Source organism: Amblyomma mixtum, chromosome 8 (assembly GCF_055824585.1).
Source record: "Amblyomma mixtum isolate Tamu chromosome 8, ASM5582458v1, whole genome shotgun sequence".
Lineage (NCBI taxonomy): Eukaryota > Metazoa > Arthropoda > Arachnida > Ixodida > Ixodidae > Amblyomma > Amblyomma mixtum.
The window spans coordinates 63,310,671-63,329,576 of NC_143019.1; the positions used below are offsets into that span (position 1 = coordinate 63,310,671).

General features: G+C 45.7%; 1 protein-coding gene and 1 pseudogene across 8 annotated transcripts in view; one reads left to right on the forward strand and one right to left on the reverse strand.

Annotated features, from left to right (window-relative positions):
- Positions 1-1,378: 1,378 nt before the first annotated feature.
- Positions 1,379-7,959, reverse strand: LOC149332750 (uncharacterized; annotated as a pseudogene).
- Positions 7,960-16,696: 8,737 nt separating this feature from the next.
- Positions 16,697-18,906, forward strand: part of LOC149332751 (ninein-like protein) — a 554,277-nt gene continuing 552,067 nt past the window's right edge. For all 8 annotated transcript variants that reach the window (XM_089558330.1, XM_089558331.1, XM_089558332.1 and 5 more), the window contains exon 1: positions 16,697-17,180. The gene's annotated coding sequence lies outside the window, so the exon portion shown is untranslated. The remainder of the gene's footprint in view (positions 17,181-18,906) is intronic.

The window sequence follows — 18,906 nt, forward strand, 5'->3', positions numbered from 1 at the left end:
CTCTGTTCCAGGTTTGGTTTTGTTTGGTTTTATGTGGTTTAACGTCCCAAAGCGGCTCAGGTTATGAGGGACGCCGTACAGGAGGGCGCCAGACCATTTCGACCACCTGGGGCTCTTTAACGTGTACTGACATCGCACAGCACACGGGCCTCTAGAATTTCGCCTCCATCGAAATGCGACCGCCACGGCCGGGATCGAAACCGCGTCCTTCGAGTCGTCAGCCGAGCACCATAACCACTTTACCGCCGCGGCGGCTCTTAGTTTCAGTGAATTTTGCATCCTTCTTGCTGCAAATTTTTCTTGCAATTTCAAGTCTAATGTGCACCTTCGAAGTAGCAAATATTTCCACGATCCATCGGGGTTTCCACGATTTTTGGTAAGATGCGGTATTTAGATGCTGCTATTTTCATCAGTTATGAAATTTTTTTTCAAAATGTTGCACATCCCTGTAAAAAATTAACCGCTAGTATTTTTCGCTAAAAAACTAACAAATTGTCTTTCTTAAGACAATTACACAGTTTACCATAATAGTATACTATTATGGTGCAAAAATATTTGTCTAGTTGGAAATAAAGAATAGCTTGTCGAAGGGCTATACGGCGAGAGCTGGAGCACCTTCCGAAACTAATGTCGCTGAGCCCCGTTCCACGTGGGTGAGGGAGATGTTGGTAGCTGGGGAGGGGAACTCACCGCGACAGTCCTCCTATCTGAGCGATCGGATGGGGGAAAGCACGAATGCAGCTCATAGAGTAGGGCGAGACTGTGTAGTCATGATTCTAGCATAGTTGACGTTAGACAATGGCACTCGAAATTGCCCAAGCCATGCAGAGTTCGCATGCTGCTCACCCATCCCTGAGATTACCGCGTTCCGCAGCATAGCGCAAAGATTTTTCAATTTTTATTAAAATTGACTTTTTCCCTGAGCTTTCCTCTTTCGGCAGTTTAGGCCCCGATTTTCTAGCATTTAACCGCCGCGAACTCCGTTAACTGGCTATAACTCCGTTAGGTGCAAGGTCCGGGCACTTCTACTTTTTAATTTTCTCTTCTCACACGGATCTAAACACGGTGCCAAATACTGGCCAGGAGGGTCTTTGTCCTTCCCTAGCTGAGGAGGCGAAACACATTACCGATGGCGGTGTTTTGTCAAGCTGTCCTTTTTTCAATACAATCATGTCATCATTGTCATCTACTGTAGCTACACAAAGGAGCCGCTCTTAATATTGCTGTGAAACTGTTACGTCTCTGCAGTGCGGAAAACCAGTGTGGTAGACTTGCTGCACATGTGACAGTCAAGTGGCGGTACATAGGTAGCGAAAGCAGTTCAGAAGCTTAGCACATGGCTTACCACGAGCGCTGGCTGTAACATTGAGTTTGTTCATCAGGCTTGTTCCTCTAGTGGTGCCTGCAGAGAAGAAACGCATTCAGACGTCCTGCATGATAAAAATGGCATAAGTCACGGTAATTTTACAGAAAATTGCGTTAACGGTAGCTCTTACTGTTGCCTACCTTACGGAGCCGCAGTGACCACCGTCAGTCTGAAAGCGTTTTATTTGTAATGGATGATCAGTGGCCTGCTTGTGGGAATGAATCAAAATCAGAAATGTTTTATTGTCAGACCATAATTTTATATTATACAGAGAAGGGGCACAAAATAAAGCACAGGAGTTGTGTGAGGGGTTCATCACTTGTACTAAATGAATGCACCAGAAGAGATCCTTCGGTAAACGAAAGGTGGTAACAGAAGGGTGCGCTAAAGATTTGAAAGAATTTCGAAAGAAAGAATAAAAATGTGTTTATTGAAATGAGGTGAATGCACGTCAAGGAGAAAGGAAGTTGTACGGTTAGTGAGGCAGTACAATGTATTGCAAATGAGCACACAAAAAGTTCAGTGCACGGAGAATACGTCACAGGAAGGAGAAATACAAGTAGGTCTTAAAGTTTGTCAATTTCTCCAATGTCCCCCAGGTAGGAAATAAAGCGTCCAGAGTGCGTTAATGGCATGAAGAGCACGTGGGGGGGACCTAAAACACATTTCAATGTTAGTGGCACTTGTGTGAGCGTCTCTTTTTTGTGCTCGTAATAAGCTGGGTCGTCTACATAACCTGAGAATTCTGCCCAGATGTTCCGCACTGCTTCTACTCAGCCGCAAATGATGGGGACTGTTTGCTTGATCTAAGCGGTATCAGAAGCTGCTCGTGAACACTGTGTTTAGTCGGAGACGATGGTAGACATAATAAACTGACTAAAGGTTATGTGCGAGTTTATTTAGTCGGGATATCTCTAGGGTTCCGACTTTTCGCTTTCTATTTCTGAAAATTCGGCAGACGTTTTTCGGTGTTTATTTCAGAATGCAACTTTGGCTTTTTGCTTCGGTGAATAATATTTCTGAGTATGAATTTTCTTTTGTTTTCGGTGAAATACGATGCCACTGTGCGGTCACAAGTGCCTAGAGCTTATACATTCTTTTAACGAGCAGTTCTTGTAGATGTAATTAACATACAGATGGTCATATTAAGAGCTATCTTTGAAGAAGGAAGTCATACACTCGTAACAAACACTAAAAATGCCGAAGTTAAATGATCGCGCCGTGAGACAAAAACGTAAGTTGAAGTTTAGTTCTAAAAACTAGGTTGTAATGTTCTAGTCACACACTGCGTTTAATTAGACAATCGCTGACAGGATGACGGAAATTTCATGCCGCCATTTTCTTTAACATCTACAGCTCGTCAATGTTATTCGGTCTTTCCTGACGCATGAATTCCTCATAGAGCCCCCATATTCAGATAAAACACTCTGATTGGGATGAAACTTGAAAGGTAAAAGACTGTCACACCCCCTTGCAGCGTTCACAAACTTAGTAGATAAATACAATTTGCTGGGCGACACCGATAATACCCGACAGCGTAACTCATAGGCGGCGTCACCATCTCCTGATCCCTCAATGTGAGTTTCCCATCTGCTATATGGTCAAGTAGCTCTGACAGTTCTTACCAATGATGGCCTCATTGGCGCGGTAAATACGCTGCAATGTGAGGCAGAAGAATGATGCAAAGTGGGCAACGCTCACCGTCTCTCACACTCCAAGCGAACGTACACGCGCTTTCGGTTCCACGGTCTGGTGGTCAGGTCCAGGTCGCACATTCGGACGCGCTTAAAGGAGAGAGATAGAAAGAGATAGAGTAAACGAAACATCGTTAGAATTCTGCGCACACGAAAGTCTACCTCAGTGTATTTATGAGCGACGCGTATAGAGCATCACAGTGCAAAGGTATCTATGATACTTATCTGCAGCTTTATTTCAATTAATTCATATGTTTTTGACTCATAAGCACCCGTCCTGTCTTTTGTGTTCTGCTTTGTTCCGTGCTGTACTTTGCGCTGCCCTCTTAAGAGTCAAGTATGAACCAACTAGCTCAGACACAAAATTTAATGTATATTTTTAACGATATTTCTAGTACCCATGATATATACTGGCCCAAAACGCACGACTCAGGACCAGTGTGATTGAATATTTTATGCTCGTAGTCACTCATACCTCCAGGCAGACTTCTCCATCAACTTCATAAACCTTAGCCTCCCCCCCCCTCATCTTCCATGGCATCGCATTGTAATGTGGAATAAACATGTTTTCATTCATTCATGAAACGCGCGTAGAAGCATCACCGAACAAAGACATTTCTAGCAGCGGGAACTCCAGAAAAGGGGCACACCGTGAGGAGGGTTTCAGACAGCCTTTATAAACTGACGGTCCGGTTCACAAGGCCACTCACTAATGTGCCGATGTACGATGTCAACAGACCGGAAGTGACGTGACCAGGTTCGTCTGTGTGAACCCCCCCCCCCCCCCCTCCTGCCAACTGTGGCATACACCACCTGCAAACCGTGGTAGGTGGTGCACGGGAAGAGCAACCTGAGTCTCGCAAGCCCCACTGGTCATTTCTGGCAAATGCATCAACAGCTTTGAATGCTATTGAATTGCTTGCGCATAAATTTTCCAGTGATACGTATGCACAGATGGTTGGACAAAAATTCGCGGACAGGGCATGGCGGGTATGTGGACGTTAAAAGCATTCCTGCATTGAAAGTTGCTGCTATGGATGCGAGAAATTTTCCGATACGTCTTGTACATCAAAACGGCGACTGGCTGGCGTTATAGCGCGCCGCTTCGTTGACTAGCGTACAGCACGCTGTTCCGCGCGGACTCCATTTAGCTGGGCTCTCCTTTGCCAGCGTCTGCTAGCGTGCGGAGAAGCTGAGGCCAGCCACGAGCGGTTCGAGTACGTGAAGAAGAGGGCGCTTTTCCCGGTTCATTTCTTAGCTCTGTCATTGCTGGAGGCTGGCGCCTGTGACGTCACGGAGCTGCCACCTGTTGTGACGTCAAATATGCGCGGACAGCTAGGCAAACGATGTCAACAGCCAGCTGACGAGTGGAGATTGACAGCATTGCTGTATGGGCAGCCGTAAGGTCCCCTTACCAGGTGACGCAATCTTTTAATCGTGTATTCGTCTCTAAAAAGGGACTATCTATTCATTAGTATCCAACCAAGGGCAACCATACGTCTGCAAAGGAAAGCTATACAGCTTTCACGGAAACTTTGTAACTGAAAAATTCGTCCTGGTCAGGGGGTTGAAACCCGGAACCACCCCCGGTCCGGAACAGTCTGTGTATTAGTATTTCGTTCTACTCCTAGAAATCGACCTAACAGTGCTTGTGTTTGTCTCATATTATATACTTTAATATGCTATACATTGGTGAAGTACTACATATGTCACTGTGCTGTCTCTTTCTTGATTTATGTTTACGCATTTTAGCTCAGCCCGCGGCTCATCTCAGTACTTGCATTTGGTACGAACTTGAGTTAAGTAGCACATATCATTAAATTTAAGGCAGCACAGTTTTGAGGGCCGCGAGGCATAAATGAAAGCTCAGAGGAAAAAATGGAAACTAGTTTTCTTACCGGCCTTGGTCGGGGTGGGCATTTGGACCTGGGTATTTTTTGCCACGTCGGCTTGCACACAGATTCGGCTAGTTTCAGCTTCATCTTGAGGCGAAAATGCTTCCCTCTCCTCTGCTTCACGGTAGGGAGGGAAGTCCGAAACAGGTGGTAATTACTGAGTGATTACAAAAAGCACTTGACAAAACACATCGCACGTCACTGCTGATGGGTGCCTGGAGCTCAGTCAAGCCGCGGTGAAGCGGCTTTTTCTTCAGTCACCCTCTTTCGGGGCACTTTGTTCGGGAATATAAATTTGATTGATTGATTGATTGATTGATCGATCGATCGATTGGTCGATTACTGCAAGATGTAATTAATAAAGCCAGCTGGCCTCTCAGAGCTCGAATATTCTAGCGCCTTCTATGCTGCTAACTGCATTAGATAGAAAACGTTTGTGAGAGAAGAGGGAAGGGGCAGACGATGATTCTCTCCACAAAGCTAGAAATCTTTTACGGCAGCCCCCCCTCCCCCTCCCCCCCCCCCCCCCCCCCCCACCCCTGCCCGCTTCTCTCCAAGAGGAACTGCAGCACTACGCGTCAGCAAAGCACGCTTTATTGCATTTTACGCTCGATTCTGGCAGAAATGAAACGAAACAACGCGACTGACACTCACAAAGGATCTTCTGTTGCTACCCCCAACACGAAACAACCTAGATTCAATTCAAGCTCGCTGTAGTATGCTGAAATCCTGCTTTCGAGCGTTGTTCCGAGCCTCCAACAAAACATGTCCGAACAGGGCTGGTACGGCATCACCGTTCATTTCTTCTGTTCTACTCTGTTACCATATTCTGCCGTTGTGTCTTTCAGGTTGTGGCGATGTGGGAACGTGGTGCCTCTTTTTCTCTCCACTCAGCCTCTTTTCCGTCCCAGGTGCGACTTACACCTGAGTCACATGGCATTTTCGCGTGTTATCGAGACGATCGGTAATGAAATCAATGCATATCCTGCATTGCTACGCGGCTAATTCAGTTGCAATCGAGCTCCATTCTGCTCAACCCCAAGCCGGCTCCTGAAGCTCCATTGGCGCAATCTCGATGTTTTATCCTGGTCAAGGGCTGGCATATCGTGCTCAGCGAACATTCAGTACATGTAAATGAAATGTACAGGAAAACATCCCTTAAAGTTGCAAAGATCTGAAAAGCTTTTTTTTTTTTAATTCAGTGGGGCTTGATTTTCACAATTTCGTTAACGCTCTCGACGTCACCCACCTGGGTGGCCAGCATTAAACAAACGCAGCACCTACGTGCACGGGCCAGTAGTATGGGGCTTGGTGTGAGTCTGTGATGGAACCTGCTGTAGCGGCGTCTCGTCCGCGCGATTTTTTATTATAAGTGTTATAAACTTATACGTGATTACAAACTCGTTTGTTTACCGCCGTTTGTACGACTACATGTGCATTCAGTGCCATCTGGCATATGTATAGCCGGCCAACTCGTCGATCGAGATTCAAAGGAAACGTGTAACAGCGTTGCATCATGTGGAGTGCATCGGGAACTTTAATAGGGATCGAAATCGACCGGGATCAGAAGTGCCCGTGTGACAGCAGCATTGCAATCCATGGGTAATCTGTCCACGGCATTACAAGTCAAGCCGTAATTAATTTCGTCGTTCACTTTATTTCCACTCTTGATTAACTCGAGGTTGTTTGCAAATCCACCGTCATCATCAGCCTAATAGCGTATACTGCAGTACAGAGGTCTCTCCCATAACCTTCCATTTAGTACCGTCCAGTGCCAGCTGCGGCCACCTTACCCCTGACAACTTCCTAATCTCATCCAACCAGCTGACCCTCTGACATCTCCTGCTCATCTTGCCTTCTCTAGGTATTCAATCCGCTACCTTTAAAGACCATCTGTTATCTTGCCTTTGCATTAAATGCCCTGTCCACGCAGATTTCCACTTCTTGATTTCGACTAGGAAGTCATAAACTCTCGTTTGTTCCCTGACCCACTCTGCTTTCTTCCAGTCTCTTAACGTTTCGCCTATCATCTTAATTCCGTGGCTCACTGCGTTGTTCTCAATTTAAGTTGAACCCGATTTTTTTATCCGCCACGCTTCTGCCCTATCGGTGAGTGCCGGTAAGGTAGAGCTGGTATATACATTTCCCCTGCGGGATACTGGTAAACTGTCATTCATCATCTGAGAGTCCCTGCAAAATGCACTCCACCCCGTTCTTATCCTCCTGATTATTTCAGTCTCGTGCTCCGGCTCTGCAGTCACTACCTGCCCATCGTAATGAATTCCGTCGTCCCTTCCAACTCGTCGCTGGCTGTCGTAAACTGCTGTTTCCTTCCGAGATTGTTACCCGACTTTCTACCGCCCCCTGCTACGCTTGGATTCTACTGGAATCCACTGCGTTACTCCAGTGGACCACCGGTTACCTTGCATTCGCATTACATGCCCTGCCCGTGCCCATTCCTGCCTCTAGATTTCGAATAGGTTATCATTACCTCGCGCTTGTTCCCCGGCCCATTTTTCTGTCGTTCTGTCTCTTAACTATATACGTATCATTTTCCTTTCCAGAGCCCGCTGCTGTGTTCTTAACCTAATTTCTTAATTAGCACTGTTCCACTTCTGTCTGTACACGATACCGTTATCAATATGCGCCCTATTTAGCCACTTTTTCGAAAAACTTGAAGCGCCTTAATCGCCCTCAAAGGTGACTCTGGCCCTTGAAAGGAAGATATCATGCGCGACGCAAAAAAAAAAAATTAATAAACGCAGTAAAGAGCGCACCCACCATATAGCGCACTCTCTTAATAGCGGCGACGTGGAAGAGGTACTTGTAGATCCTAGAAGCCACGTACACGGCGTCCCTGCGCAATCTTCCTGTAGCGGGGGAACTGCGAGCGAGGAACCTCGATCCATGCAGACTTCGAAGACGAGCCTCGCTCGGTCGACACCGCAGCCACGCACCAAGCAGCGACCAGGGCAATCCAGAGGAGCCACACGCGTGCATCCATGCGGCAGCGCTTACGTCAAGTGATTCTCACTTGAAGGTCCACGATCGAAGAACGCCTTATTATGACGTAGCGATTGCTGAGAAGTTCGAACCCCGCGCCACCGAGCGCCGCCAAGTTCGTGCGGCACACATAAGAGAAAAACGTTCCGTTTGAAGCCGCGCATGCAGTCTGAAGACGTTTCGTTCATTCCGCACTCAGAGAGCTGTTTGAGCCATCCCTCTAAACAGCGGAAAGGCGTGACGTCCAAGTCACGTGATGCGCAAGCCGCTTTTCCCAAGAACTGCACATCGGTACTGCTCCTTGTACCCGACCTGAAGTCCCGGCAGAAACTCGTGACGTGGGCGTCACACGATGCACCTTCCGCGCTTCCTTAGCGAACGTTATGCGTTGTGTCACTCCGTTGAGAAGTTCTTCCTTCCCTCCTTGCCCCTTTTCCTTGGAGTCCCCCCTACATCGCGTCACGCAGGAAAAGCGTGACGTTCGGATCATGTGATGCACAAAACTCGATGCGCTAATAGAGACCTATATGCTTCACTTGTGTTAACATGAGACTGAGCAAATTGAACAGCACCTCCCAAAGCAAATCAGAAAGATGATGAAGGTAGCGCTCGCAGAGATCAACTGTGGCCAGACACCATAAGGAAGGTGATCAGCATCAATCTAGCTAGACACTCGTATGCTGATTGAAACGCGAATGAGCGACGAGGGTTGCGGTGGTCCGTTGTCTTTTTTTTTTCATCTCAGGCTACTTTTTTTCTATCGGTTTAACAAGCGCCGGTTTCATGCGATCTAGCTGTGCTCAAAAGGACCTCACACGTAGCAGCCACCATGAGGAGTCGTTTGAATAACGCAAGCAGACGACTTCGAGAACGAATGAATCAAGAACCAAAGGATCTTTTCAGGAACGTTTAGTTTCAGCCGCGAAGAAAATTGTGCCCGTCCAATTAATTCTGCAGCTGCCTGTCCCTACGTGCTTGTTTATGGCACCTTCCATCAGATGTTCAAAGATCTAAAGTATTGATTCGTCTCTAGTGAGCTCTCGGTTTCACAACGCACACGGCATTAAGAAACATGGGACTCTTTTCAGGATGCGTACCTCGACTCCAGAACACAATTTATGTCTGTCGTGTTTCCAACGTCTTCTTGCGCGAGGTTTTTATCAGCTTTATTGTATTTAGAGATCAAAAGTTCTTGCACGGTTTTCAAAGACCAGAGCATCTGCGAATAACGCCATGACTCTAAGGACGCCGCATCCACCTGTTACTTCAAGAAGCGAAAGCCTTCGGCCCGAGAAGTTGTCAGTTGAGATCAGAGCTTAATTTGTGACCTGGAGCTCCTTGGAACGACACTTTCATATAGAAGCAGCGAGGAAAGACAACGAATCACACGCGCATACCAAAAACAAAGACCCCATCTGCATCTGTCGAATAGGGTCGGAGCGAAAAAGACATCTCATACGAAGAACGCTCACTGCTCACGTCACAAGCCTGCGGCAGGCATTATTTACTGCGTCCTAAAACAAACGCCGCATTCATCGCTACCTCTGGAAGCGATGCGAAAGTTATAAATCGGTTCTATGGTGTGGGAGAATATAATAAAAACCAGTTGAGTCTTTTCGGAGGTTCTGCCAGAAAAAAAAAATTAAAAAAAATATTCCCTGCAGTGCTGTCGCGCATCGAGAGTTTGCTCGTTATTTGGATAGACCGCACTGACGCCTAATATTTTAGCGGCTGAGTCTTCCGAGAGTGCAGTATGTTCTAAATAAAATAAAAAAAAGACGAGAGCTAGAAGCTAGGTGCCTCAAAGTACACAGAAGAAAAACACTTCGTTCTTACTCAAGGATCAAATTCATTTTCCTAATAGATCACATTTGATAAGGCACAGAAGGAATCACGAATCAATAAGAAAACTAGAGGAGCAAAATATAGACTGCTTTTTGACGCTTTGTACATTGCAGATTTATTAATGAACATAATAATGTGTCAGAGCAACCTTGGACCATGAGACAGGCCACATTGGAGAGCTTCGGATTAATTTTGTCCTCCTAAGAGTTTTTAGTGCTCTGAAATATCACCGTTTGTTTCATATTTCTTCGTCATTTGCGTAACTGTAGTCAAATGCATGGTGGCTAACCAAAAAAAAATTATTGCAAAGGGCGCTTTGGGGGAAGCGCACCAATCAGGGCAATTCAGTAAGCCATGATATATAAATAGTAAAAATTCATGTTTTACTCCTTCAGTAATAGCTATGGCGCAATGAAGCTGTAGCTTGACTTTTAGCGGTCCGGTGACGTGCATTTGCAATAGAGGAAAAAAAAAATTCCGAGACATCGTGATGTAATTTAATTAATGAACACCACTGTGAAGCCCAAATACGCGGGTTCGATCCCAGCCGCGGCGGCCGAATTTCGATCGAGGCGAAATTCCTGAGGCCCGTGTGCTGTGCGATGTCAGTGCACGTTAAAGAACCCCAGGTGGTCAAAATTTCCGGAGCCCTTCACTACGGCGTCCCTCATAGCCTGAGTTGATTCGGGACGTTAAACACCAATAAACCAATAAACCAACCACTGTGAAGCAAGAAGAGGGTGTAAAATATTCATTACTCGCATTTACGCGCACATTAAAATGGGACGTGCACGTAACCAACACTGCGCGAAAGCACGTAGACAATAATGATTTCTTCACAGGAAACTTGCAGCGGGACTCCTAGAAGTAAATTTATCAGCGTATAAGACGGTTAAAAGTCTCATACTTGAGTACGGAAGCTTTGTATGTAATTCTCATTAAACCAACTGATTTGATAATGTCTAAAAAAATTTGATTTATACCTTCCCCTTTGTCTGCTCACGGTACTCGCGTTATGATGCAGCGTAATAGCTCTGCTTAGCAAAACGCGCATACCGAGCTTTTCCAGCTGCTGAGGCGTTGAATCCGCGAAATTCCTTTTACTTACGTACGAGAACCGTACAAACTGAACAAAAGTGATTACCTCAAAGTACACTTTCATCACTGAAGTGGAATAAACAATCGACCTAATTAATGCACTTTGCTGGTTGGTTTATTGGTTTATTGGGGTTTAACGTCCAGAAGCGACTCAGACTATGAGAGGTGCCGTAGTGAAGGGCTCCGGAAATTTCGACCACCTGGGGTTCTTTAACGTGCACTGACATCGCACAGTACACGGACCTCTAGAATTTCGCCTCCATCGAAATTCAGCCGCCGCGGCCGGGATCGAACCCGCGTCTTTCGGGCCGTAACCACTGAGCCACCGCGGTGGGGCCTAATGCACTTTGCATTAGGCCGATGGCTCCAAAGGGTGATAGATTTCAGTATTCTTTTTTTTTTTTCAACTGGCCATAGAGACTTCGAATTCATTGCCGCATAGTGGTGTGAATACCCCGTCCGTGAACGTCTGTAAGATCGAATTGTAAGGTCAAAGATGTGACGTTGACGTTGCTTTTGTTGCTTTCCTTTTGCATTGTATATCAGCCTAATTGCCGAACTTTTCCGCTCGCATTTTTTATTTCGTATTACCAACCCCGCCATTTATGATCCCTGACTGGCCTATATTACGTATGACTAATGATAATAAGTAAGTAGCAGTGGAAAAATGGTGTCTCCCTGCCTGACCCGCTTCCTGATAGTGCCCCCCCCCCCCCCTTTCCACTGGAACGTTTGTACAGTGCACATTTCTGTTTGACCTTATCGATGCATGGTGTGAATGCGGTCTATTGCCGGGTGCCCCTTCTGAAAATCAGCTTGTTGCCTTGGTTGATCGAAATCCAACTGATTCTGTTAGCGATTAATTTTTAACCTGCAGGCTGTGAGCTAATAATTCTCTAATTTGTAAAACTTTCCTTTCTAAGGATATTCAACTCGAACTCCTTTTTAGTTCTCTTCTTTTCTACATATGCAATCCTCAACTTCGCCTTCTCCCCCGAGTCATTTTCTCTTTAAATGGATGGATGGACGGGCGGACATATGCATACTAAGGCGACTCCTTTGAAAAAAGGAGGTGGCATGTTCTACGCTCTGTATTTTTCTAAATATTTCTCTGTGCTACTTCCGCTTTAAAAAGTACCGTTTTGTAATTTGCCCTGTTTGAGTACAGATTCCACTGACGGAACTTGTGCCAGAGTTTCATATGGGGCCAGCGTCGGTCGCTTGAGACGCTGCTTTTTGCGAGAGTGCGTCGATCTGCCCATATATTTCTGTCGGTAGTTTCATCTAAACATTGCAAATTTCTCGCGATTGTCTTTTTAGCTCGCACTAAAATGGTCAAGTAGATGTGTTGCCGTTTAAAGAAAATTGATGGACACGAATGATTTACCTTGAGTCAAGATGGTTCCCATAAGCATGCACAAACATATATAATGCGAAGAGTAAGTGAAATGTCAACTGCTTTTGCCTACGGGGATAGAGGGCTTCCTCTTCATGCCGCCAAATATAGCTGTGTAAAATAGTTCTTTTTTTTTTGCGTTTAACAGATCCACTTTTCAGAATATTCTTTTAAAAAAAGTTATTAGCGCTTAAAATAGTACATTATAGAAACTTCCGTTCTCGCATTGTGAACAATATGAGCGTTTCACTGGTGTCGTCTGCTATTCCGAGTTCGCGCCCCATGTTCGTGCATAGGATATATTGTCACGCATATAGGATACATAGGATATATAGGATATATAGGATATATAGGAATATAGGATATATTGTCACTAAAATTTCTCATGCAAGCATGTTGTGGTCCATTTTTTTTTTTCACAATTAGTGATTCTGTGTTCGCGTCTGTGTACTCTTGTTTGTGCTTACATGCCCATAATGCCTTGTTTTTCAGGTGGCTAGAATAAGCCTTAAGTAGAACTTCGTTATTTGATGTAGTGTTTCATGTATGAGTCGTGGTCTTTGTTTCTTATTTATATACTCATCGTACATTTATGATGCAAATTCTTGTCAAGTGCTTCTGTCTTTTTTTGCTGAGAGTGTATGTATTTTGCTCTGTATAATGCTTACTTTTGTGCCTACTTTTCTTTGATTTCGTTTTTTTTTGTCCTTATCAACGATACTGTTTTGTACTGGCCCGCCGGACTTTTGTAATTTATATGTTTGTTTGTCATGGGCTGAGGCCCTGTCAGGCAACATTGTGTCTTTAGCTCGCCCCCTTCTTAGGCAAACGTCTAAGCACGAAATAAAAGAAAGAAAGAAAGAAAGAAATAAAGAAAGAAAGAAAGAAAGAAAGAAAGAAAGAAAGAAAGAAAGAAAGAAAGAAAGAAAGAAAGAAAGAAAGAAAGAAAGAAAGAAAGAAAGAAAGAAAGAAAGAAACAGACTGCCGAGCGGTCACAAGCAAGATGGCGAAGCCCTTATTCTTCATCCACTTCTGAGCTGTATCAATATATGGTTCGTGCCATGAGAAACTCGCCCTAACCCTTTCTTTGGCAGGAGAAACTATAGTTTGCATGTGTGTCAAGCGACGGCTCTCACCATCTCCTGGCGCTGCGCTTACAGATTTTGCCAAGAAAAACATTAAGTACGAAGCGGAAACCTGTACTACCCTTAAGTAACGGCCGTGTTAATCATGCTGATCATGTTTATCATGCAACATGCGGGTTTTCGCATGAATTATTTAATGAAGTGGAACTCGTTCCTGTATGCAAAGCGCGGCCACCGCCAGTCTTCGAAATGAACCAAACACAATCGTCGGCAAGTACGGTTAAACCGTACTTAAAAACGTACGGTTGTGCTTGTTGAGGTACTTTACGCTTTTGAAAGTTTAGTGCACTCGAGACTCCTGCCACAAATGTGCAAATTGGTCACAGCAGCGGTCTGTTGAGTGGGTGAGTGAGAAAAGGTTTAATGCATTGAGGAAATATCGGTTAGATGGGTGGGGCGTCATTCCGGGAGCCCATTGGCTTTTGCAGCCGCTTCTTTCCGGTTCGCCAGCGGAAGGTTGTCTTCAGAATGTTGAGTTTTAAATTAAAAAAAAAACAAAACAAAAGAAACAAAACATTGTTCCCTTCTTTCGCCTTTCAATACACAGGCAGCACAGGCTTCTGATGAACGAAGCCAGCTTGCTGCGTAAATGGCTTCAAGCGATGGGGAAAACGGACTTCAAGCCTAGCAGACACAAGACCCTGTGCTCAGCTCAGTTCGAGCTCATTCGGATGCTTTGGACCTGGAATGAACTGCGTGCGTAGCTGGATAACTTCACGGACACAAAGCGCGCAAAACATCACTGAAAACGAAAGTGAACCAAAAAATCTAATCCTAGCACAGTCAATAAGCCATCAGATCTTAATCCGGAACCACTGTCTTCCCGGCATTCCTCAGGCGTCCGTGGTGGAAGAAGTGCAGGTAATATTCTAGAGCACTATAGTGCAAGGCCACCAGATTTCCCTCTAGACAATAATAAGAAACGCTATGCCTGCCAGGGCCCTTACGGCAGATGAATGGATAGAAGATATGAACGTCTTTTTTGAAACGAACTGGTGCCAGTCGCCTCCATGCTTTCTTTAACGATGTGAATGGTATAAAAAATTGGTCTATAAATTCGCTATTTTCTTTAAATACAATTTTAATGCTGCGCTTCTAACCTTATGTTACCTCGCGGTGTTTGAGCCACCTATATTTGAATCGCATTTTGCTGACTTCTACAGCAGGTTCATTCGCATCACATCATTGTTATCTCTAAACCATGGAGGAAGGATGTCACTAAACTCTAGGGCCTCAGGGAGAGTGAGTGCCTTCATTGTCATCCAGATGGATACCTCCACATTCTAGTATAATATGCTCAATTGTTTGGGCAGATTTATCACACACTGCACCTGTGTCATCTTGATTAGATTTATTTTTATGGCTTTGCGTTCTATGACACCTTGATCCAGCTTCAATGAGTAGGGCCCTGCCTCTTGAGTTATCGTAGAACGATTTTTTCCTGATCTGCGTTTCCCAATTTCGATATAGTTCTACCCTCTGCTTCTTTTCCATTGAATTAATCCAGTTTTTACCTTCTGCGTTCTTTACCTGTCGCTTAAAGCTCTTTATTTCTCGGTCCTTGTTTCTTGCATTTACTGGTTAGTTTTGTAATCCTTTTCAGCAAGTTTGAGTGAACGCTCGTTTTGTGTAAGCATTTGAATACCTTAGCTGCCCACCTGTTATCGTTCAATTTCCTCAGGCGTTCGTCACTTAATATTTTACTCTGGGCTTCCCCTGCTTCGAATGATGCCCAGCTCATATTCTTTTGTACTGCCTCGTCTGTGGTTTTGCCGTGGGCGCTTAGTGCTAATCATCCAACCGCTATCTGATTTATTTCTTGTCTCGACTGAACTTTCGCTCTTACCGTAGACACAAAACCGCATTCCCGAAAGTAAGCCCTGGCAGCATTAATCCTTTCTCCATACCTCTCAGTACTTCATACTTGTTGTTCCTCTACAAAGCCCTATGTTTCATATTCGCAGTACTCTTTACCATTTCGTGCTGACAGTCTGTTCGTGTCTTTCCAGGTATTGATATCTGTCCTTCGTTTACCGATACCGATACCGATGGGCGGACGGATGGATAAGGTTGAACTCATTAAATCGGGCGCTGGCTCACGCCACCTAGCCATGCCTCCGCTTAAAATCTATTTTGCCTTCACTATCCTTAAGCCCCAATGCTTTGAATAAATCAGCCCCCCTGCTTTCAGCTATAGGGTGAAGCCCTTTACAGAAAAGTATCAAATGTTCAGTCGTTTCCTCCTCCTCTCCACACGCCCCGCATAACGTGTCTCTCTCGTGGTACCTGAGTAACCTGACTCGATATCCTCGATAAAAAACTTCCCCTCAAGTACAGTGTTCTAGAAGAGTGCCCTCAAGCTTCCCCTAAAGCAGCACAAAATGATTGGTGGCGCCATCTATTGACTGAACAAAGCACGAATAAGTCTAAACGCTTTGTGCAAAATCTGTGAGGTGGCACCACAAGTTCGTAAACTGTATATTATCAATGGGATTTAGTTAATTGAGGGGCTCTGTGCTTGAAGTCGGGAGTTTGTGGGTGTTTTGTTTATAAAAAAAAATGTAGGTTGCAGTTGAGCTTTAGTTTTGAACTTTTTGGAACTTATAAGAAGCTATGTGTGTTTGTACATATTCACTTTTTTTTTTGCTTGCCTCAGTGGTCTATAAACATGAAAACAACGGTAATGGGAATTTTAAGGTGTTTTCATTGAGGACAGAAAGCTGTGAGGAGAGGCACATACAATATTATGGATTTGAGTATAATAGGTGTACTTAGACTAATACACTATACAGTAGCTGTGCTAGCCTAAGCGCGAATGATTTTGACTTAATTAAAACGAGTTGTCTAAAACACACCTACATGATAAACTAAAAGCTGTACAAGTGCAAAAAGCAGCTTTTAAATTGTTGCGGGGTCCAGATTGAAGCGTCAATGGGTTTCACAAAAGGGCGGTAGTAACTTGTACAACCTTTAAATTTTCAAAAAGCGCGCTCTTTTTTGTGGTAGTGTCCTCTGCAGGAAATCAATAGAAGTACATACAATCTTAACAGGCCATAATTCAAAAAGTTCAAGTAGTTTCACACAAAAATAAAATACTCTGTAAAGTTTATAAGGTGTTTTGACATTATTCAGTTTTAAACGTTTCGAAGCTACTGAACGGTAAAAAGTAGTTTTGAGCACAGTTGCTAGAAGCCGCAAGCGTCGCAAGTGGGCGTTGCTCTCCGAAGCGTTTTCTTGTTTTGACGTCTGGCAACCGCGTGTGTGCACAGGTGTCCGCTAAACAGCTGGTTGCGAGATCGCGCTAGCAGCCGCTCGTGTGCCTCGCTTAGACGACGAGTTTTCTTGCATTTGGCGCGCCGCGGGTTTTGTTTCTCCCCGAGTTCATTCAAACCGGCAACGCCGCATCGCCACGGCTTTCGTCCCGAGCCTCGGATTACCACTGCGCTGACTTTTGTGGTGTCTTTCAAGCAGCACATCTCAGCCGCAATGGCCCGTCTGGCAGGAGTGCAGCCGCCGATTGCGCTTGTGTTGTGGTGCTAGAGCAACGGGGCAATCGCTTCTCCGTTGACCGACAGATCCGGCCTCTCAAGCTAAGCCTAGCGTTCGCTCTTGACAGCCAACGGAAGTGTGCAAAGTGCGTGCGCGCGTGTGTGTTTGGTTGTGGATACCGTGCGCTTCGGCGAGGGGATTGTGCTCGTTTATTGACGAACGGAGAATTCCTCCATGACCGCTTGAGAGGTGAGTGGGAGTTGCTGTCTCAATTCTCGCGCGCGGCGGTACTGTCGTGTCGAGAAATCTCGGAACCAACTGTCACCGAGCGTTCGCATTTCTTTTCCCGCAGCGTAAACTACACACGTGTTGCGTAACGCATGGCGTGGCGCCGACCTATGCACTTGCCAACTGATGGGCGGGGTATCTCCGCACCATACTCAGCTGTGGGATTATGCTTATACACTCTGACAACCTCCAGCGGCTTCTTTCTACTAGCGGGCTGAATCTAGCGACACGCCTGCGAAGGCGTGAGTGCGAAAATGAGAGATGCATCTGGAGGTGGTGTATTAGCGCCTCTGCGCGCTGTCGCGGTTTGCCAAAGTTTCTGGCGTCGTTGGTGGCAGCCTGCCGTTTGTTTATATGCTCGCTTTGCTGTGGGCGACCAAGTAATACATTTCTCAAACGTCTCGAATGCTGGTATTTTCTGGTAATTATGAATTTTGTCCCTTGACACCGAGCTTTCCTTGCAAGACGCGCCGCACAGACTGACAATTTGACAGCGGAGTGGAAGCTACGAGCGTGATGCAACGGCTTCCAGGTCTGCGTTGGCCGGTCGCCGTTGCTTTTCAACCAGTGTATAACGAGCTGCACGTGGCTACGCGTGACCCTGGTACAAGTGCTGCGACCGCCACGGCGTATATTTTTTTGTTTCGTTATATTTCTCTAGACGAATGAAAGTTTGTTACCCGAGTCGTTCGGGCACGCTTCGTGAACTTCGACGACTCGAGGCGAGTCTCGCTTCGCTGGTTCTAATGTCAGGCGAGACCGGAATCTGGCCGGTTTTGAGCGCGCCTACTTTTCGACTAACCTTGACGGGCTCTCTTCGCGTGGTTACTTCGTTCGAGGACGAGGCGTTCTGGGCGGCTCCATGCCCATAGCATTTTTTTCTTGTTGTTGGTAGTGTATCGTCGGTTGACTTCGGTTTAGAGTACGTGACGGTGTCTCACCAGTGGTGGATCGGCGGGCAGAAGTAAAATAGAACAAGATGAATCGTTTTGACAAACAACGAACACTGTTTTCGACTCGCACAAGCCCCCGACAGCTCAGAAACAAGCCGTGTTTATTTTTGGGACTGATAAAAAAGAGCTCCTTCCCGCCGCCCATTCATTACGTAGACAACTATTTTCTTTCTAGCTCGCGTTTTGCTGCTTTCCGAGCTTGCTTCTTTAGTTTGCCTCTTTAGTTCGTGTCTTGGAGACGAGAGCTTGTACGGAAGGGTAGTTCAGGCGCTGCAACCGGTTGCTCGGTGTCCGCTGCGTCGTCTGCTTCCTGGCATGGCGCCCACTTGCCGGTGTTCTTGATATGCTCGACTTTTCTTGTTTTGTTTTCTGCGTGCGTCGCTAATTGCGGCCGCCGCCCTTTCTCCACTGTCTTGCCTTCGGCATTTCTGTATCACTTCGTTTGTCGGCGTTCCCTCTTGAAGCGTTGCTTTCAGCAGCGCGTTCGCCCTAAATCCGCGCGCGGCGTTCGCGGCTTTGTCGCGCCGTAGCCACGCTCGCGCTGCGGTTACTTTTCCGGAATACTTCTTCATGTCGTCTATATTTGCACTGTGCGAAAGAAGTAAGCGCTAGAATTTGTAGGCTTGCTTATTAAGGCGGAAGCCTTTAATGCCTCATCGTTGTAAGCAGGAGCTGTCGACAAGAAATGTCACGCTTTTCAGTTGGTCGAAACGGTCGTAACGTCACAGTGCACG